The 23,626-nt window shown below is 34.3% G+C and overlaps 1 pseudogene; it reads left to right on the top strand.

Moving 5' to 3' along the window:
* Window positions 1–17,899: 17,899 nt before the first annotated feature.
* On the top strand, window positions 17,900–21,632 carry LOC141492567 (trichosurin-like; annotated as a pseudogene).
* The last annotated feature ends 1,994 nt before the right edge of the window (window positions 21,633–23,626 follow it).

The following is a 23,626-nucleotide window of genomic DNA, read 5'->3' as shown; positions in this document are numbered from 1 at the left end:
TGTCTTTTGAAAGTTAAGTTAGAGTCCTTAGTGTATGAGTTTTTATCAGAGAGCTCCTAAGACTCAATCCCTTCATATTGCCATCTTGGCTTCACCCCTTCCCCCCTTAATTGCATTTCAAAGTCTTTTTTGAGCTCATCCATAGTCTAAGCACATTTTCTATTTCTCTTGGAGGTTTTTGAATACAGAGACTTTGATTTTGTTGTCATCTGAGTGTATCTTTTGATTTTCCATGGGACTAAAATAATTCTTTATGGTCAGATTCTTCTTTTTCTGTTGTTTACTCATTTCCTCAACCCAAGACTAATTTACAGCACTTCCAAGGCTTTGGAGTTGTTTTTTTTGGGGGGGACACCCCACTGAGACCTTTATTCCTCCAAGGTCTTAGGCTCTCTTACCTGTGCTTTGATATGTAGATGGCCCCTGTACTGTTCTCTGCCCTAGAGCTATAAGGAGATATCCAGCTTGGTTATTTAGTATGGAAGCCCAAACTGTAATATCTGAGTGTGGGCAAACAACAGAGTCTTGTCCCAAGAAGAGCAGAGAAATCTCTGGAGACCCCTTACTGTTTCTGGGGGTGCAGGCTGCTTTTCCCAATTCTCACTGCAGATTCTGCAGCCATGCTCCTCATTCCACACTCACCCAGGTGTGGAAGAGTTCTTTCACCACTCCTCCAAGCTTTTGCCGTTGATGTCTTGGCTGTGCTGACCTGAGCTGGGCTACACTGCAGCTTTTTTTCCCAATCCTCCATCCTGGTGAAACATACCTTTCCCACAGAACTTCTAAGTTATCTTGGACTGGGAAAAATGTATCATTCAGTCTTTCTGTTGGTTATGTCCCTCTCAGTTTTGGCTAGAGCCATCCTTTGATTGTTTTGGGGGGGTTTGGGGGAGGCAGTGTTCCCAGGATATGCTGATTTCATGCTGTGATCTTGGCTCCACCCCTGGAAAAGATGGACTTTCATTAAAACAGGAGAATTTCAAATATTCCCTTTGAAATGACCATAGCTAAACATAAAGTTGGATCTTCAAGTAAAGGACTCAGGGGAAGCATAAAAATGGTGGATAAGAAGGGTAAATTATGATGGTGTTATTGATGATGAACTGCATGCATTCCTGCATGGAAAGATGATACTAATAATACTCATATAAAACTTCTCATTTCATAGAGCAGTTAGAAGCAGCTTATATAGACAAAGCACATGAGGGAGCTAAACTTGAAGTATATTGTAAAAATGGAGTCACTGGGTGAAAAGGAAATGTACTAGGAAAAAAAGAAAGGAGAGGTAGAATTGACTAACACATTTCATGTAAAAGAGTCAAGAAATAGCTTTTGAATTGATATAGAAAGGGGGAGGTGAGGGAGAAGGAAGGAGCCTTCATTCTCAATGGAAACAGCTCAAAGAGGAAACAGCATACCCACTCAATAGGGTACACAAATCCAGAAGACAAAGGAGAGAAGGGGGACAGGGGAGGGGAAGGGGGTGTGGTGATAAAGAAGAGGGTAGATAATAGGAGAGGATAGTCAGATATAACTCATTTTATTTTTTACTTTTTGCAAGGTAGTGGGATTGGTTGGCCTGTCCAGGACCATGGCGATAGGTGGTTGCTCAATCTCTGGAGTGGGATGTAGGCCTGGGGCCTCTTGTCCCTAGGGCTGGTGCTTTATCCACTATACCACTCAGCTGCTACACAAAACATTTTTGAAGAGGGACAGAGTGAAAGGAGAGAAAAAATATAATAGTTTGTCATGGGGAGGAATAGATGGAGGGAATTACAATCAGCAACAGCAACTACAGAAAAATATGGAAGTAACTTCTATGATGGACTTATGATAAAGAATATGGTCCCACTGAGTCAGAGCTAATGGTATCAGAACACAGACAACAACACATTTTTCCCTTTGTTCCACTTTATTTCTCATGAGGTTTTATATTTTTGTTGGGGCAGGGTACATTATGGTTACTCTTACAAAAAGAATATTTAATAATGTGTAAATAAATTAAAGAAAATTTTAAAAATTGAATTGGAAAATTTAGGAGAGAAAATTAACCCCCTGCAATAAGAAAGCAAATCCTTGGAAAATACAATTTGGCAAATGTAAAAAGAAAATAATCTTCTCAAAACCTCAACTGGTCAAATGAAAACTCCCTCAAAAATAGAATCGACCAATTTGAAAAGATGTTGCAATACGTAAATGAAGAAAATTCTTCTCTACAAAATAGAATAGAGTCTGTGGAAACTAATGACTTCATGAGACAACAAGAGTCTGTTAAACAAAATCAAATAATAGAAGAATATATAAAATACTTGGTCAGCAAAACCACTGACCTCAAGAATAGAACAAGGAGAGGCTACTTAAGAATCATTGGGCTCCTTGAAAATGCTGAAGAGAAAAAAAGCCTGCACTTAATATTACAGGATTTAGTGAGGGAAAATTGCCCTGACATCATGGAACCAGAAGACAAAATAATTATTTAAAGAATACACTGATCTCCCACAGAAAGGAAACCCCAAATGAAAACACCAAGGAATATTGTGGCAAAATTCCAGAACTATCAATTAAAAGAGAAAATCCTGAAAGCAGACAGAAACAATTTAGATATTAAGGAGCCATAGTAAGGATTACACAGGACCTGGCTTCATCAAAATTAAGGGATTGAATTTATTTCAAGCTCATTAACTCCAGCTGTATATATTCATGTTCAGCTTCCTCCTGTGCCTTGTCTATAAATGTTCCCTCTAACTACTCTGATAAATGAGAAGATGCATGTGAGTTCTCAGTATCATCTTCCCATGCAGGAATATAGTGGTTCAACATCATTAAATTACTAATAATTTGCTCTTCCCTTCCACCCTCTCCATGCTTCAACTGAGTCTTGCACTTGAAGATCAAACTTTCTGTTCAGCTTTGGTTATATCAACAGAAAAGTCTGAAAGTCCCTCATTTCATTGAATATTCATCTTTTCTCCTGAAAGAATATGTTCAGTTTTTCTGGGCCATTGATTTTCTGTAGTAATCAAAGCTCTCTTGCCTTCTAGAATATCATATATTAGAAGCTGCTAAATGTAAAAACTGATAAATCCTGTGAAATCTTGACTGTAACTACATGCTATTTTAATTGTTTCTGTCTGGCTGCTTATAATATTTTCTCCTTGACTCGGGACTTCTAAAATTTGGCTATAATATTCCTGGGAGTTTTTTATTTTGAGATCTACTCTTTCATTATGTAATCAATGGATTCCTTCAATTCCTATTTTATCCTCTTCTTCTAGGATATCAGGGCCATTTTCCTGGAGAATTTCTTGAAAAAATGAAATCAAGGCTTTTTTTTTTTCCTGATATGACTTTCAGGTAACCCACTAATTTTAAAATTATCTCTTCTAGATCTGTTTTCCAGGTCAGTTGGTTTCCGGTGAGATATTACACATTTTCTTCTAATTTTTCCTTCTTTCCATTTTATTTTATTGTTTCCTGATTTCTCAGAAAGTCATTGGCTTTCTTAAGTTCCATTCTACATTTTAAGGAATTATTTTCTTCAGTGAACTTTTTTTTTCTTCTCCTATTCCATTTGGCCAGTTCTGCTTTTTAAGGCATCCTTTTCCTCATTGACCTTTTGGACTGCTTTTTCCATTTGACCTAAACTGGTTTTTAAGATGTTCTTTTCTTCAGTACTTTTTTGTGTCTCTCACCAATTTACTGACTTGGTTTTCATGATTTTCCCATATCACTCGCATTTCTCTTACAAATTTTTCCTCTACCTCTGTTACTTGATTTTCAAAATCTTTTTCAAGCTCTTCCATAGCATAAGACCAATTTATATTTTTCTTGGAGGTTTTGATTACAGGAATTTTGACTTGTCATTTTCTGACTGTGTATTTTGATCCTCTATGGGACAAAAATAAATGTTTAAGTCATATTTTTTTTCTTCTGTTGTATACTCATTTCCCAAACCTATGATTTGAATTTCCTAAGCCCTGGCTCTCCTTCCAGTGAGGGGGACACACTTTCCCAAGCTTTTGAGGTTTTTTGGCAGTATTTTTAAGGGACCATTGTAGAAACCTCAATTCCTTCAAGGTCTTTTGAGATATTCTGACTGGTCTCCTGAACTGTGCTCTACTCCTCTTTGCTCTGGAGCAGTGAGGATGGTCACTGGCCTGCTATGGTAGTATGGAACCACTGTAGTCTCCTCTGACCCTCTTACTGTCCATTGGCTATGCACTGTGAATTTCCTCCCTTCACTCCATTAACTTGGCTCTATCCCACACTAGAAATATTTTAAAATGAGTTTTATTTTTCTTATCTTCTTAATGGGTAGGCAGAAGTGGGAAGGAGGGAAATAATTTACAAATGAAAATGAAATAAAATTGAATTTTTAAAAGTATGTCTTTTGGGAGGGGCTAGGTGGCGGTGGCTAGAGCATTGGCCCTGGAGTCAGGAGTACCTGGTTTCAAATCTGGTCTCAGACACTTAATGATTACCTAGCTGTGTGGCCTTGGGCAAGCCACTTAACCTGATTTGCCTTGCAAAAATCTAAAAAAAGTATGTCTTTTGTAAATCTTTAAAAAAATTATTTTTAATTAATGCTTTGGCTGCCTAGCACTGAGTTCATGTGAAGTGGTGTAAAAAAAAAATCACTTAGTAAGATTGGAAGGACTCAGTGGAGGTCAGGGCTATTATCATCATTTCCAGAAGCCCCCAAATTCTGTTTTCTTACAATCTTATGCATCCTTCACACATATATTTAAATACATCAATTAACAAAAATAATATATAGTAACAATGCACCTCTTCCTCATCTCAGTGTTTTAGAATTTCTCATTTCCTTGACATCTAATCTCAAGGATAATCTTCTGCATAGACCTTTTTACTTACCATTCCAGATCTTTCTTGTCTACCACATTTCCCTTTAACAAATTATCTCATGTTAATTTTTACATGCTAACATATGTACATGATGAATAGAATGTTAAGTCCTTGGAACTAAGGTGTGCTTCATTTCTGTCTTTGTAAACCTGAATCTGCGATCTGGGCCATATCTTAGCTGATCCCTGTATTTGTGATACATGCTCAAAGATTGCTCTGTTACAGTTCTCTATGAATCCTAAAGATTATGCAATACTACATAAGGACCCTGAGAACAGAGGGAGTATCCACCTTGGAGAGAAAATATGCCTGAAAATAATATACACACTTATGCAGGTGAAGAGACCAGTACTGAGTTAGACAAAATAAATCCTGTACCCAGGTTGTGGGAAAATAGTTCACAAAGGTCTGTGACCAGACCAAAGGGTGCAATTCCCACAACCTTTTTTGGTTTTTATCTTTAAATATTCTGGCTCTCTTGCATTGCCTGCCTGCCTGTGTATTTTCTCTATTCAGCTTCTCACTGAGGCAAAAGAGGGTGAGGATTGGAGAAGGAGTGTGAATCGGCAATCCAGACCATGTCTTAGCTGACACCTCTATTTGTGGTACATTCTCAAAGATTGCTCTGTTACAATTCTTCATGACCTTGAAGATTTATGCAATGCTAGATAAAGACCCTGAAAATGGAGGGAGGATTCAATTTGGAATGCCTGAAAATATTATACACAGGTGTGCAGGTGTAGAGAGTAGTACTGAGTTAGACTCTCTGGACAATAAACAGATTGCTCTCTTCCATTAATTGCCTGTCTGTGTCTTTTCTCTATTCAGCTTTTCACTGAGGTTGTGGGGGGCACAGGACACTTCCCACAAGTGATAAATGCTGGTTAATTCGATTGATGAATTGTCCTGTAACTATGATGTTAGGCATTCAAAGGTGATTAAAATGCATTAGGAGAGTCTTCGAATATTATTATCTTAGTAGAATATAAACTTCTTGGGGGAAGGACTATTTCATTTTGTTGATTTTTTCTTCAGTGGGTAACACAATATCTTATGCAAATGAATATTTAATAAATGCCTCTTGAATGACATATTTATGAGCACCAGGTGGTTCCACATAGGAAAAGAGACTGACACTCTCTTCTCTTTATCCAGTAGACAAAAGGAATTCCTGAAGATTTTTTAGAAGAATGACTAAACAGATTTTTGCATAAGAAACATAGGGGTTTCTTAGATACAATAAGACAGAGAAAGCTGTAGGAGATCCCAGTGAAGTTCTAGTTAACAAAGCAATACTCACATCAGCAGCATAATCATAGTCAAGGAAAAGTAAGCCTCTCATATTATTGAGTTCCTTTGCTGCTACCCCTTCTTTCTTCCAGATCCCCTATAAAATTTTCAAGACCTAGAATGTGCTCTTTCTTCTATCTCTTCTTCTATTCCTATGTAGCTCTTACCTTGGTCAGTAGAAATAGGTTGCTCTTAGTGAAGAGATCTTGAAATATAAAAAAAAATGAAACTTGACAAAGGACACTCTTATATTTCAAATAAACCTGTCTGTAAAAAAATTAGTATTTCAAAAGAAGTATTAGAACTAAATAAAAAAGTGAGCAAAAAGGGAAAAATATAAAACAAGTTTTAAAATGTGAAAATAGTATACTTTGGTTGTTTTTCCTCTGAAGAGGGATGGCATTTCCATCACAAATCTCAAAACCATTCTTAAAACAACATCACTGTTAGTATGTAAAAAATTCTCTTGATTCTTGTTCACTTTGCTCTTCATCATTTCTTATAGCACAGTAATATTCAATCACAACCATACATTACAGCTTGAATCTGTATTATATTAGGGTACATGTCCTATCATAAGGTTTTCTTTAATGTTTATCAAGTTTCACTGTGCTAATATTCACTAGTACTGATTTTATAGCTGGCACTGATTGACAACTCTTTTACCTCCTTGTAGTCCTGGATTGCAATTCATGAATAGAAAGGAACATTTGGGGTTGGCAGGAAAGGAGGGACCAACATGGCTGCAGATCCAAGGCAATGACAGCTCTAGTGATTATGACTACAGGTTACTGGGGTCATTACTGAGGAAATACCTGTGTGACTATATTTGTCCAAAGATGATACCAACTTGGAAGCACAAACACCTTACAGATCCCTAGAACTAGCTTTGAAAACAGCAACACAAAAAACCTGAAACTTGGAACAGTGCCTTCCCATCCCCAGATAGACAGAGCCTAACTTTAACTTAAAGTTCAAAATAAAAAAAATAAATTGGAAAATATTATCAAACAATAAAAATAATCTGATCATAAAAAACTATTATAGGAGTGGCTAGTTTGCACAGTGGATAAAGCACAGGCCCTGGAATCAGGAGTACCTCAGACACTTAATAATTACCTAGCTGTGTGGCCATGGGCAAGCCACTTAACCCTATTTGCTTTGCGAAAACCTAAAAAAAATTACTATAGTAACAGGGAATATTAAAACATAAATTCAGAAAAACAAAATTCAGAAAACTGTAAAAAGAACTATAAAGTCTTAAAGAAAAAGTTCTAATTGAATGCAAGACTGCCAAGATATTTTGGAAGAGTTAAAGAAATAGATAAGATTGGTAAAGGAAAAATTGGAAAATAACATGAAAGTGATCTAAGAAAAATAATGAAAAGAGGATTAACAGCTTGGTAAAATTCACTGAAGAAAAGAATCCTTAAAAGAGGAATTAGCCAAGGGAATAGAGCTATAAAATCTTAATGCAAAAAGTAAATGCTTAAAAACTAAGTTGGTCAAGTGAAATCTAATGATGTCATGTGGCATTAAGAAAAAATAAAAGAGAATTAAAGGATGACAAAGTAGAATAAAATGTAAAAGATTTCATCTGAAAAATAAATGATTTGGAAAATATAGTGAAAAGAGATAATTTGAGAATTTAAGAATTATTAAATTACCTGGAAACCATGAACAAAGAAATAGCTTAGATTTCATATTTCAAGAAATTATCAAGGAAAACTGCCCTGATATCTTAGATCCAGAGGGTAAAATAGATACAGAAAGAATGCATCAATCACCACTTAAAGGAAAACACAAATTGTTATTGCCAAAAACAAATTGTTATTGCCAAAGTTATTGGCAAATTCCAGAAATCCCAGGTCAAAGATAAAATTCATTAAGAAACCAGAAAAAAGTTCAAATATTCTAAAGCCAAGTCAAGATCCCAGAAGCTTTAGCTACTTCATTGTTCCATGATATTCTGGAAGGCAAGGGGCCTAGCATTAATAGTAAGAATAACCTATCCAGTAAAACTGAGTATAATTCAAGGGAAAATGATATTTAATAAAATAAAACACTTTAAGCATTCCTAATGCTAAGTACAGAGCTGAACAGAAAATTTGACATTCATATACAAGGTGCAGAAGCAACATAAAAAAGGGAAAGGTGAATGAATAATCATAAGGATCTCAATAAAGTTAAGCTGTTTAGATTCCTAAATGGAAAGATGATCTAACTCCTATGAATGAATATGGAGTTACATGTTATATGAAGGGATATATATATATATATATATATACATATATATATATATATAGATAGATAGATAGATAGATATAGATATACATAGATATATATATTAGGAAGTTAAAAGGAATTAACATAGAAAGAGGGCATGGATATGAGTTGATTATGTTGAATAATCTAAAAAAGAGGAGATGTCCTGGGAGAAGAGGAAAGGGAGAAGCAGAATGGAACAAATTTTCTCATAAAATGAGGCATTCAAAGAAGAGCTTTTACAGATTACAGGTAAATGGGGGTGAGTGGACAATGATGCTCAAAACTCACTCTCATTGAAGTTATTTCAAAGAGGAAAGAACATACACAGTTGTGTATAGGAAACTCACTTATTCAATAGAGAAATAAGGGAATGGGAAAAATTAAAGAGAAGAGGGATGATAAAAGGGAGAACAGATTAAGGGAGGTAGTGGTTAGTAGGAAAATAGAATTTTTCAGAAATATACTTAATATTTTATTGTTCTCCAATTAAATGTAAATTATTTTAACATTCTTTTTTTACTTCATTTTCATTTATTACCTTTCTCCCAGTACATCTTCCTTTGATCCATTAACTCCAGCTTTTAATATATTATCCCTTCAAATTCGACTCCCAACCTGTGTCTTGTCTATAGAGGTGTGTGTGTGTGTGTGTGTGTGTGTGTGTGTGTGTGTGTATGTGCATTTGTGTGTGTATGTTTTTCTTCTAACTGTCCTAATAAGTGAGTTATCAGTATCATCTTGCCATGCAGAAATATAAGCAGTTCAAAATCATTATATCCCTTATGATTTCTCTTTCCTATTTACTTTATTATTCTTCACTTGAGTCTCATATTTGAAGATCAAATTTTCTGTTCAGCTCTAGTCATTTCATCAGGAACATTTGAAAGTCCCTTATTTCATTAAAAATCCACCTTTTCCATTGAAAGAATATGTTTAGTTTTGCTAGATAGTTGGTTCTTAGTTGTAATCCAAGCTCTTTTGCCTTCCAGAATATCATAGTACCAGCCCTGAGATTCTTTAATGTAGAAACTGCTAAATCTTGTGTTATCCTGATTATGACTCCAAGATATTTGAATTGATTCTTTCTGACTGCTTGCAATATTTTCTCCTTGTCCTGGAATCTCTGAAATTTGACATTCATATTTCTGGAAATTTTTATTTTGAACTCTTTCAGGATGTGATTGGTAGATTCATTAAATTTCTATGTTACCCTCTGCTTGTAGAATATCAGGTCGGGGCAGCTAGGTGGTATAGTGGAAAGAGTACCAGCTCTGGAGTCAGGGGGACCTATGTTCAAATGTAGCCCCTGACACTTAATAATTACTTATCTGTGTGACCTTAGGCAAGCCACTTAACCCTACTGCTTTGCAAACCTCCCCTTAGATAAAAATAGAATATTATTGGGTCAGTTTTCCTTGAAAATTTTTCATAAGATGACTTCTAGACTTATTTTTTATTCTGGCTTTCAAGTAGTCCAATAATTTTTAAATTGTCTCTTTCAAGTAGTCTAATAATTTTAAAATTATCTCTCCTGTTCAGTTGCTTTTCCAATATTTCACATTTTCTTCTAGTTTTTCATTCTTTTGGTTTTGCTTTATTGTTTCTTGATTTATCACAATGTCATCAACTTCCCTTTGCTCCATTCTATATTCTAAGGAATCATTTTCTTTTTCAGTGGGTTTTCCATTTTCCTTTTCTATTTGGTAAATTCTGCTTTTTTAAGGCATTCTTCTCATTGATTCTTTGGACCTCTTTTTTTTCACTTGGTCTAGTTTGAGTTTTACGATATTATTTTCTTCCATATTTTTTGGTATCTCCACCAAACTGCTGATTCAGTTTTCATGATTTTCCCACACTATTCTTATTTCTCTTTCCAATTTTCCTCTGCCTCCCTTACTTTATTTTCAGAATTTTTTTGAACTCTTCCATGGTCCAATTTATATTTTTCTTGGAGGCTTTGAATGTAGAAGCTATGACTTTGTTAACTTCTTCCTAGCATGTTTTTTTGAGTTTCCTCATGACCATAGTAGCAATCCATAATCTGATATTTTCTTCTGTTGTTTACACATTTTCCCAGTTTATGAGTTGATTTTAACTCTTTGTTAAAGTGGGGTTTTGTTTCCATGCTGGAGAATATACTATCCAAACTTTTGGGGTTTTTTGCAACTATTTTCAGAGATACTTCTAGGGAGAAAGTTTTCAGTTCTTCCAAGGTCTTATGAGGGGTTATGACTACCCTCCTGGCCACTGTGATTTGATCTGTTGGTGACTACAAGCACTCTCCTCTGTCCTGGAACTGTGAGGAGGGTTCCTACTCCACTGCAGCAGTAAAGTCTCTCTGTTGTGTTCCTCTTCCTGGAACTGGAGCCCCAGACTGGGACCCAGATCTGAGTATGGCAGCAGAGACCCCTGTAATGTCCCAACTCCCTTACCATTTTTAACTGAAAGCTCTGAAAGTATCTTCCTCTATTGATTCAGGGATTCCCAAAGATTGCACCTGGTCCTCTGGAGTTGGATCTGTGCTACTGAGACCTGCACTGGACTCGGCTCCACTCTCACCATGGTCAGGTTCTTCTGACCTTCATAGTTATTCTTGGCAATCTCTGGCTGAGAGGTCTACTACCATTGACCCAGTCATCTTGCTACCAGCTTTTGTATTGCTGAAGCTGATTTAGGTGGCCCCAGCTGCTCTGTGCTCCTTTCTCACCCCAGCGCAGCAGACCCCTCCTTTATATCTTGGGTGGGAGAATTGTTTCATTTAGTTTTTATGTGAGTTCTGTCACTCTAGAATTTGTTAGAGTCATTATTTAAAGGTATTTGAAGAGGCAGCTAGGTAGCACAATCGATAGAGCACTGGCCCTGGAGTCAGGAATGCCTGACTTCAAATCTGGCTTCAGACACTTAATAAGTACCTAGCTGTGTAGCCTTGGGCAAGCCACTTAACCCCATTGCCTTGCAAAAAACTAAAGCAAATAAATAAAGGTATTTGAAATGATTTGGGGCAGAGCTTGGGAGGGTCCCTGCCATGGTACTGTGATCTTGACTCCAATCCCTTTAACAATTTGTTTTTTTGGTTTCTGCAAAGCAGTGGAATTAAGTGATTTGCCCATCAGCTATAAAATGATTAAGTGTCTGAGGCCAGATATGAACTCAAGTCTTCCTGATTACAGGGCCAGTGCTCTATACACTGTGCCACCCAGCTGCATCTCCTTTAACATTTTTTTTAAATTTTGAGTTCTAAATTCTCCCACTTCCTTGTTCTCCCTCCTCACTGAGAAGGCAAGGAATTTTATTTAGTTTGTATGTGTGCAACCATGTAAAGCACATTTCTATATTAGTAATACTGTGAAAGAAAACCCAGACCAGAAGTAAAAAGAACCATCTTTCCCAATCTGCTCCCCCACAAAAAGTAAAAAAAAAACAAAACCCAACTTTAATCTACATTCAGACTTAAGTTCCTTCTCTGGTGAGGAAAACTTTGGAATTGTCTTGGATCATAGTATTTCTGAGAATAGCAAATTCCTTTACAATGATCATCGTATAACATTGCTTTTACTGTGTACAGTGTTTTCTTGGTTCTGCTTGCTTCATTTTGTTTCAGTTCACCTAAGTCTTTTTACATTTTTTTCAAAAGATTTTACTCATCATTTCTGTTAGCACAATAATATTTTATTTAAATCACATACCATCACTGATTCAGTCATTTCCAATTGATGGACATCCCAATTTCTAATTATTTACCAACAGAAAAAGAATTGCTATAAATATTTTTGTACATATATGTCCTTTTCCATTTTTAAAATAATAATTTTGGAATTCAGACCTGGTAGAAATATTTCTGGATCAAAAAGTGTGCTTGATTTTGTAGCACTTTGGAGATAATTCCAAATTTCTCTCCATAATGGTTGAATTGGTTCACAACTCCACCAACAGTGCATTAGTATCTATATTAGTCAATCTGATAGGTGTGAAGTGGTACCTTAGAGTTCTTTTAATTTCTATTTCTCTATTCAATAGTGATTTTGATCACTATTTTTATGTAACTATAGTTGGTTTTTTTTTATCTGAAAAGTGCTCATATCCCTTAATCATTTATCATTTGGGAAATGGCTCTTATGTTTTCTAAATTTGTAGCAGTGCTCTAAAAGTATAAGAAATGAGGCCTTTATCAGTGAACATTCCATTTTTTAAAAAAAATATTTTTCTGATTACATGTAAGGATAATTTTCAGCATTTTTTTAGAAAGTTTTTATTTATTTTGAGTTTAAAAATTTTCCCCCATTCTTGCTTCTCTCGCCCCCCCCACAGAAGATATGTTAGTCTTTACATTGTTTCCATGGTATACATTGATCTCAGTCAAATGTGATGAGAGAGAAATCATATCCTTAAGAAAGAAAAATAAAGTATAAAAGATAGCAAAATTACATAATAAGATAACAGATTTTTTTTTCTAAATTGGAGGTAATGTTCTTTGGTCTTTGTTCAAACTCCAGAATTCTTTCTCTGGATAGAGATGGTATTCTCCAATGCAGATAGCCTAACATTGTCCTTGGTTGTTGCACTGATGGAATGAACAAGTCCATCAAGGTTGGCCATCAACCCCATGTTGATGTTGGGGTGTACAATGTTTTTCTGGTTCTGCTCATCTTGCTCAGCATCAATTCATGCAAATCCTTCCAGGCTTTCCTGAATTCCCATCCCTCCTAATTACTAATAGAATAATAGTGTTCCATGACATACATATACCACAGTTTGTTAAGCTATTCCCCAAATGAAGGACATTTACTTAATTTCCAATTGATTGCCATCACAAACAGGGCTGCTATGAATATTTTTGTACAAGAAATGTTTTTACTCTTTTTCATATTTTTAATTTTAATTTTTAATTAATTTATTTTTATTCTATTATTTGTTTATTTATTTATATTTATTTATTTGTTTGTTTGTTTTGTTTTTTCATTTTTATTTTTCATATTCTCTTCAGGGTATACACCCAGTAGTGGTATTGCTGGTTCAAAGGGTATGCACATTTTTTGTTGCCCTTTGGTCATAATTCCAAATTGCTCTCTAGAAAGACAATATATTAGTGTCCCAGAGTTCCCACATCCCTACCAACATTGATCAGGGTCCTTTCTGATCATATTGGCCAGTCTGAGATGTGTGAGGTGGTATCTCAGACATGTTTTACTTTGTGTTTCTCTAAAAAGTAATGATTTACAGCAATTTTTCATAAGATTATGGATAGCTTTGATTTCATCATCTGTAAATTGTCTTTGCATGTCCTTTGACCATTTGTCAATTAGGGAATGGCTTGTTTTTTTGAACATTTGACATACTTCTCTGTTTATTTTAGAAATGAATCCTTTGTCAGAAGAATTGGTTGTATGAATTGTTTTCCAATTTACTACATTTCTTTTGATCTTTGTTACAGTGAATTTGTCTGTGCAAAAGCTTTTTAATTTAATGTAATCAAAATTATATAGTTTGTTTTCAATGATGTTTTCCATCTCTTCCTTGGTCATAAACTGCTTCCCTTTCCACAGATCTTATAGGTAAACTACTCCTTGATCTTCTAGTTGGCTTATAATATTGTTTTTTATGTCTAAATCCTATATACATTTTGATCTTATCTTGATATAGGGTATGAGGTGTTGGTCTAATCTAAGTTTCTTCCATACAACTTCAATTTTTCCCAACAGGTTTTACCAAAGAGAGTTTTCATCCTAATAGCTAGACTCTTTGGGTTTATCAAACAGCAGATTACTATGACCATTTTCTGCTATTACATTTGGTCTGTTCCACTGATCTATCACTCTATTTCTTAGCCAATAGCAGATAAGTGCAATTTCTGATGCTTTATTAAATAATTTTAGATATGGTAAGTCTCTGCCACCTTCTTTTGTATTTTTTAATTGAATCACTGGAAATTCTTGACTTTTTATTTCTCGACATGAATTTCCTTACAAGGTTTCCTAACTCATTAAAATAATTTTTTGGAATTTTGATTGACACGGTACTAAACAAGTAGTTTAGTTTTGGTAGAATTGTCATTTTTATCATATTAGCTTGACGTATCCATGAATAGTTGATCTTTGACCAGTTATTCAAATCTGATTTTATTTGCTTGTAATTGTTTTCAAAAAGTTTTTCATTCTGCCTTGGCAGGTATGCTCTCAGGTATTTTATACTGTCTGAGTTTACTTTGAATGGGATTTCTCTTTCTGCTGTATCTTACTAGTCAAATAGAAATGTTGAGAATTTATGGGAGTTTATTTTATATCCTGTGATTTTGCTAAAGTTGATAATTATTTCTAGTAGCTTTTGAGATGATTTTTTGGGATTCTCTAGGTATAACATCATGTCATCTACAAAGATTGAGAGTTTTGTCTCTTCCTTTCCAATTCTAATTCCTTCAATTTCTTTCTTTTCAAAAAAATTGAATACATTCTTAAGCAACTTCACAAAATTCAAAGTTAACTATTCTATTACAGAGATCTTCTTCTTCTTCCTGATGTTGATTCTTTGCTTTAGTGAAAATGTAGGCATTCCTTTAAGGAACCCAGATTTTTCCATCTCCTGTGGAAATACAAACATATCCTGGCCCTCAGATTACTACCTGGTCAGGTCTTTTCCACTTTCCTTCCCTATTTCTCCTTATTACTTTTTTCTTGCATAGGGTATTCAAACTGACCCTCTTGAAACACCTGATTATTTTGTTTGCATCATTCAGTTCCCCAAAATTTCATAGCCACAGTAAGCCAATTGGAATAAAATTTCAAAAAGTTTATAGTATGAATTACACAATTTAATCTATTGGTGGGCTTATCATATATTCACCCTTTTTGTTTTTGAAACACCATTTTAATTGTCCAATTCATTCATTTTTTTTTAGGTTTTTGCAAGGCAACGAGGCTAAGTGTCATTCTTCCAAGTGCTTAATACTGTCATCTATAATTTCCATCCAAAATGGAAGGTAAATTTTTGAAGGTTCTTTTCCAAATAAACCTAACACTCTATTTCTAGCCTTTTAAATCAGAAGTTCAATCATTTGCAAGTATGTAATGAACACATTATTTCCCTGCACACTTATATATACCCATTCTACAATGCTTTGTCCCTGATATATAATCCCAATAGAACACTCTACAATGTCCAAAATAGTTATCCCAAAGCCATGCAAATGATGTACTTTTATACTGTGTTGGTCATGAATCAATTGCATAATGGTCTGAATGCTAGACTTTGCTTCTTCAGTCCACTCGCTCTTTGATAACAAATTCTCATCTCCTCTCAGAATTTCATACAGTGGTTTTATAAGATCATTAGAAATCCTGATCCGAGGTTGTATCCATTGTATATCACCTATCAACTTCCATTGTATATCACCTATCAACTTCTGAACATCATTTAATATCTATACTTTGTCTATATTCAATGCAGAAGGCTTGATTTTTATGGTGGTGGAATCTACCTGGAAACCTAAAAAATGCATTTGTATTTTGTCTGGAGCTATCACTAACCCATATTCCTTAAAATCAGCTATGGTATCTCCTAATATCTCTTCCAATACTTCACTATTTTCATAAGATGCCAAGATGTCATTCATATAATGTAAAAATATGCATATTTATAATTATTCCTAACCCCCTTTAATGCTTCATGTAAAAAATATTGACATATAATTGGACTATTTTTCATTCCCTGTGGCAACACCTTCCAATGATACCTATCATGAGAAGCTCCAAGGTTTGTGTTGAGAATGGAAAAGTCAAATTTATCATAGTATTGTGGGTGAATGGGAATAGAAAAACAATCTTTAATGTCAATCATGCACAACAGTTGCTCTTTGGGAATCATGTTAGGAGAAGGTAATCCCAGGAGTAGAGCACCCATGTCTTTCATAGCTTTATTGATTTTTCATAAATGTGTTAACATCCTCCATTTCCATGATTTCTTTTTTTGTAACAAACACAGGGGAGTTCCAAGGGCTGTGACTCTTTTCCACATGCCCTTGTTCTAATTGTTTCTTAATTATATCTTTTAAGGCTAAAATACTTTCTTCTGTAAGGGGCCACTGTTCTACCTATATAGGTTGCAGATACTTCCATTCTAATTTAACAATCAGTACATTAATCCTTTCCAAGTCAACAGCAACTCCAATCAAAATATTCATGCCATTTTTGCCCCTAATTGTCCCAATATATCTCTTCCTCATAATATTGTAAGGAGTCCTTCGACTATGAAAGGAATGACAGTCCCTGCTTTATCTTTTCTCCATTTCAAGGGTTGACAAGAAATTTCTGTTTCCTGTCAACCTCCTACTAGGTTAGTATAGGCAGCTTGTTTAGGCCAAGCTTGTGGCCAGGTCTGTATGGGGAACACAGTCCAATCTGCCCTGGTGTCAGTCAAACGTAGAAAAGCAATTGCCTCAACTTGGATAACACAAAGATGTTTTTCTGAAGAAATTGTAGTAGTGATCATTGTTTCATTATTGTTTCTCAGTTTCTCCATCATAAAGAGTTATCAACTCCTTTTTCTTACAATTTATACAAGATCCTGAAAAAAAAGTAACTGAGCTATACATTGGTTCTCATTTATGTAAATATCATCATCATTAGCATTCATTATTGCAATAGAGAAAATTTCCCCACTCATATGCCTTACTAGTATGATGTGAGTACAATATTTAAACCATGTCTAAGATACAGACATGACTTGTCCCAATTTCACCAGTTTACTTGGAAAAAATATCCCAAACTGACATAGCAATTTATCCTTTGGAAGATTATGCTATTTTGTAGTCAATTCAGTCTTTTGAAGTAGACATGAGAGACATTGTTATTATCTCCATTTTTCCAGATGAAACCATAGGAGGCTTAGAGATTTACTAGATTTCAATCTTTAGGAGAACAGGGATCAAATTGTATAAAAATTTTTCCTCTTGCCTTGTTCCTAGAATGATGCTTTTATGTAATAGTCTTAATGAATACTTGCTGAATTCCCCAATTACATTGTAAGACTGTTTTCTTTGTTTTGGGCACTTATTCTATGTTGCCTAGCATACATAATCTGAGTACCACAGTTGTTTAGTAAGTTTATGTTAATTTAGAATTGCCATAGGAACAAGAGCAGTTTCGACTCTGATCCAAAATAACTTCTAAATATGACTTTAAAAAGTTTAACCAAAATTATACTGAATATTCTTGGAATTTAAATTTCAGAAATGTAAGATATTCATTGCCTATAAGGATATGTCAGTCAGTGTCCTCAGAATGCTCAAATATGAATAACTATCGACAAGAGACATTTCACATAAAGTATTCTTTAGTACATCTAAGGGAAGCCATGTGAGTTCATCTCATCAGGAATCTGGACCTATTAAGAGTAAAAAATCAAGAGACCAGAGACCCCAGATAATTTTTAATCATTCTTATAACTTTAGCTATTAATGAAGCTACAGAAACATATTGGGGAAATGAAGCTTCTGCTGCTGAGTCTCGAGATAGCTCTGGTTTGTCACCCCTAGTTTCACCATAGCTGTGCTGAGAAGTATTAACCAGATATAAGTGAGAAAGATTGGGCACAGGAAAGTGGGATGGAGTGATCTGGGAGAAGTTGGACAGGTAACATATAAGAAAAACAGAAGCTCTTTTTGGACTCAAAGACAGGTTTAGGACAAGATGGAAAAATACTAGTCTTCTCAAAGCAAATTGAAACTATAAAGATGCTTGTGTGTATGTGTATGTGTATGTGTACCTGTGAGCTAATATGTCTTCTTTTAAAATAGTCAGAATGAGAAATCCTCTGAGACTCAATCTTTCCAGTCTAATTCAATAGGATAATTTCTATCTATCAATCAAAAAACATTAATTAATGCTTAGCATTGACAATGAGCCAGGCATTGTGCTAGACTTAGTCTAGCAGAATTAGTCTGTTTTCCCTTAAGAAAAAATTCATTCCATTAGTGGAGGTAACCTAATATATAAGGACTTATGACTACCCTGACGTAGAAAATTTCTGGGTGAAGAAATTTTCCCTACCAATTCCCATCATCATTTGCTTTATTCTTTATACTCTTAGAGACTTGACTGGACCACAAAGAGATTAAAAATGCACACAGTATCTTGCAATCCTTATTTGATGGTGGAGAGACTAGCATCAAGGTCTTCACTGTGCATGCAGCCATTATATAAAATATATTGAAGGAAATTTTTGGTGAAGGAGCACTAACACTATCAAGGAGAGGATATTATCAGAAAGTCTTCGGATGGCTGGTCATATATAGAAGTTATACCAGGTTATCTCTAAGGGCATAAAATTCTGTGATTCTATGACATACTTCTTTCAAATGGCTAACTTCATTCTAACTGGAAACCCTTCCTGCTTCTAAGTGCAATAATCTAGTAGTCAGTAAAATCAGTCAGTCATTTTTAAAAGCAAAATACATTGAGGATAGTGAAAGGTATATTATTCTCAGCATAAGCTAATAAAAGACACAGTACAAATGACTATTTTCATTCCTAGATAAGAAAATTTGTGTATTAAAAAAACTTTTCAATATATAAAGTAACATGCCCCAAGTCACACAAATAGTTAATGTAAGAGCTATCACTAGGGCCAACTTTTAGCTCTTAGGAGAATTCTTTTTTACTCTAAGATGTTGCTAAAATATGTAATAGGAGGGGTTGAAGCAGGAATCCATTTTTATCTTTAAAGACTTAGCTTCCTCATCTGTAAATTGTGAAATTTAGACCAAAATGTCTTTCAACTTCACAATTTCAAGATTCTATAACTAGTGTGTTTTCCTTTCTTCAATTTTTACCCATATGTTATTTCTCAGCCCTCAGGAGCCTGGTCCACTACTTCATTGGCCTTCAATGTTATAGTTAAGATTGAGGAAGGAAGTCCTTTGAGGATTTTTATCTAAAAACTCATTATGGAGAGTGATAACCTTCATGAAATCTTCTTCAGAAGGCAAATATTACCTTGCTAACCAGTGGACATGAAGAAGTGACCAAAATCAATTCTCTAGGCTCTTTTACCTCATACAGTCTGGACTTGGTCTGACCTAGGAACTAGTAACTAATGAAGCTACCATGTTTTGTTTGGTCTTATGAATATCTAGAACAACCTTAGAAGGAAAAATGGACTAAGAGGCAAGGCAACATAGACTTTAACACTATACACAAGAGTGAGAAATAATTCTGCTTTTTAAATACATTTTATTTTTTCTAATTACATGTAAAGTTAATTTTAAAAATTATTATAAAACTTTCTTCCTCTATTGCTTCCCTCTCCCAAAGCTTACTTCTATTTGCTTCACAGATTTAAGAAGCAATACTCTTTATCTTCAAAGTTTCAAAGAGGATAACTAAGTTATATTTATCTTATATAATTACAGAAACAAGGAATTGACACTTTGAGGAGAACTCTTTGATATATATCCTATGACTCTGCCCTCCTATTCCTCCCCTCCTTTTCATCATGGAAGAGTAAAAGTCTTTCTTTATTAGTAAGGAAAAGAAGACTGTAAACCTGGGGATAAAATAAATCAAGTTGTCATATTAAATGATCAAATTAGGAGAAATGTTTCTCAGGACAGAAAATTGGCCCTCAGCAGATTCTTTCTGTTACTGAAGGATGTTATGAAACCTCTTCAATAGAATGCAAATTCCTTGAAGGGTTAGAATTGTTTCATCTTTGTCATTGTATCTTCAGGGTCTAGAAGTTATTAATAAATATGAGTTGAATGAAAGAATGAATGAATGAAAATATACCATATATTCTTTTTCAAGAAACCTTTAACATTACCTAGAGAGGAATTAAGGTAAATCGACAGATTATTTAGCCAAAATCTTACTTTATGATATGACAATTAATTATTTTTCAACAATGAATATATATATATCTTATTTATATTTATATGATAAATGAGTGGGAGAATGACTAGAAGAAGAAAATGTATAGGGAATATATATATATACATGCAGAAAAACATGCATTTTGGGGTATGTTTGTTTACATGTACATTTTTGTATAATTTTGTATGTATTTTGTGTATTTCTTATAAGTACATTTTCTGCTCTATGGGATTATGTCAGATATAATGATATATATATATATATTATATATATATATAATATGTATATAATTAACCTCATAAATCTTATAAATCCAAGATTGGAGATAAAATATATAGAAATGCCTACAATAAAGGTAAGATATGAAAATGCAAGAAAATAGGATTGTCAGAAATGCAAAGAGGGAAGAGATCACATTCAAGCTCATACTCAAAGGTTAGATTGAGACATTTTTGTTTGAAACAATGAGGATTTGGCAGGGTCACTGTAGCAGTAGGATATCCCAATACAGACTCTGTGCAAACCTCAGAGTTGCCCAGTGCTGATCATTCAAATGCTAATGGGAGAGAGGCATTAAGTGGGCAATCAGGACTGACTTGACTTTTATTCATCAGACATATGAGGAATCAGGATTAAGGAAAAAGAAAGAAAATCATGATATAGGAAAGAAATGAATAAGAGAAATGTTTTAAAAGATAATGTAGTGTTCATTCAGATTCTGTAGGATTTTTTATTTTGTTTTGTTTTGTTTTGTTTTTCTTCCTCTTGATTGGGGATAGCATTGTCAATAGCTGGTCTCTAGGGTGGTCGTAGCTCACTGGATTGCGGAAAGTAGCTGCATCGATCAAGGTTGATCAACTCATATGTTGTTGATTTGTACAATGTTCTCTTGTTTCTGCTCCTTTCACTCAGAATCAGCTCCTGTAATTCATTCCATGCTTCTCTACTATACATGATTACTTATAGAATAATAATATTCCATAACACTCACATACCATAACTAGTTTAGTCATTCCCCCATTGATGGGAATCCCTTTAATTTCCAATCCTCTGCCATTACAAAAAAGAGCAGCCATGAATATTTTGAACATGTGGGACTTTTCTGATTTTTTATGATTTCTTCTGGATGTAGGCCTATTACTGATATTGCCTGGTCAAAGGCTATGATCAGTTTTATGAGTCTTTTGGCATACTTTCCATATTGCTCTCCAGAATGGTTGTATCAGTGCACAAGAGTTTTCTTCTGAAACTACTTCAGAATTGAAAGGGGGCATTGTGCTAGCCAATCAAGGGGGAAAGGTGGGCAAGAGGAACTTGGTTGGTACAGCAGCATCCAAAGGTTCTTGATTGCAAGATTTGGGTAGAGAATGATATCTAGTTGAGGCCATGATTGAGATCCACTGCTTAGAGGCAGCTAGGTGGTGTAGTGGATAAAACACTGGCCCTGTAGTCAGGAGTACCTGAGTTCAAATCTGGCCTCAGACACCTAATAATTACCTAGCTGTGTGGCCTTGGGCGAGCCTCTTAACCCCATTGCTTTGCAAAAAAAGTAAAAAAAAAAAAAAGAGATCCACTGCTTACAGTCTAGAGGTAGCAAACCTCAAAATAAGACTAAACAAACAAAAACCAAAAGGGCCAATTAATAGGAGCCAGTAGGGGTCGATAAAGAGAAAAGCCAGCAGGTACAGTAAGAGAAACTTAGGAAAATAACAAAGCAGGAGAATATAGAAAAATAAAAATCATACTCCATGATCCCAATAAAGATTGGGTCATTTGGAAACTGAATCTGTGTATGTAATGCAATCCAGGTTTTATCTCTGAAAGAGATTTTTCTTTAATTCAGGTTAGTTGGAGAAATATTGGTTCCTGGAAAAGGAAATCTAAACACAAATTTTCTTTAAGATATAATCAGACCTATTATTAGAAAAAGGAAATTTGAAACCTCCCAAACCAGGGAATCCACAGATCTGGTTGGTCAATTTTCATGGAAAACAAAATTCATTATACTTTGCATTATTCAGTTAAAAGCAATTTATACTTGGAGGGTGAGTTTCCATTAATAAAGCAGTATCATAGTACTTTCATAAGAATATGGAGTGCATTATAAAAAAGTGATTCATTAAAATTTGCCAGATCAACTTGATTTATAACCAAAGGCTCAAGGATGTTATAAATGTAAACATTGGATAATTATTTTAGAGTAGCACATGTCCACTAGGTGATTTGCAATAATTTTTTCTTTATAACTTTAACCATATTTAAAATGAACAAAAACCTCTATCTGCAAAATGTATCTTTTTTAAGACAATTTAAAAATAGACTACATGTCATCCTTCTGATATAACTAACTGCTGGTATTTCTTTCCTTTAAAAAAAAGACTTGCTGTGATAAAGAATTATATCCTGATATCACTAATCTTTATCATTTGCCTATATATTCCCATAATATTGTGAGAAGTTAAAGGATCTCAATGAACAGGGATATGTAGATAGCAACAGATGCCAAGGCTAAACACTGCTTAGTTTGCTAAAGGAATTTAGAGAATTATAGATCAAATAGCTCACATTCTTATACCCGAATTAAAAAAATTAAAAGTGATCACTTGACATGATGATTGCAATTTGCTATAAAGAGTAAGCAGGGATATAAAAGAATATATTTCCTTATGTTTTGCTATGTCTGTTCCAGACAGAGATCACATAGATATTTCATTGCAATGAGCCAGGTTTTGGGGCTGCCAGGAAGACATTGTATCCAGTTAAGAGAAAGTTACCTCTGCTGTGCTGATAGGCATTCCTTCAATACAATTTCCTCATGACAATTATCTGCCATTAATCTTGTCAAATTCCATAGGTCTACTGGCATCACTGGCATCATGGTTTTTCTTAGATTAACATAATGATGTTAGACATAGACCAAATTTGATAGTAGCAATATATATATATTTTGCAATATAAATTGAAATATAACAATATTGCAATATAAATTGAAATATGACAATTTCCTATAATCATAACTTCAGGTTAATTTAGCTCTAAAGGATCAAAATGTGTAAGTGATTACAATCAATAAAAAATTATAATTAATTTTGTTAATTGTTGGACATAAGGATTATGTTTTAAATGAAATATGGTAAAAAACTCGAGATGCAAAAAATACAATAACCTCAAATTGCATCTAGAACAAGATTTTTATGAAAACAAATTGTTTATAGTAAAATATCTACAGCTATTAACCATATTTAAAATACACATAAACTTAAACTATCACTTTCAGAATTCCTTTAAACAATGAGAACATCCTAAATTACTTTTTTTTTTACAATATAATTAACCACTTT

Source organism: Macrotis lagotis, chromosome 1, assembly GCF_037893015.1.
Source record: "Macrotis lagotis isolate mMagLag1 chromosome 1, bilby.v1.9.chrom.fasta, whole genome shotgun sequence".
Lineage (NCBI taxonomy): Eukaryota > Metazoa > Chordata > Mammalia > Peramelemorphia > Peramelidae > Macrotis > Macrotis lagotis.
This window is presented reverse-complemented; position numbering and strand designations above follow the sequence as displayed.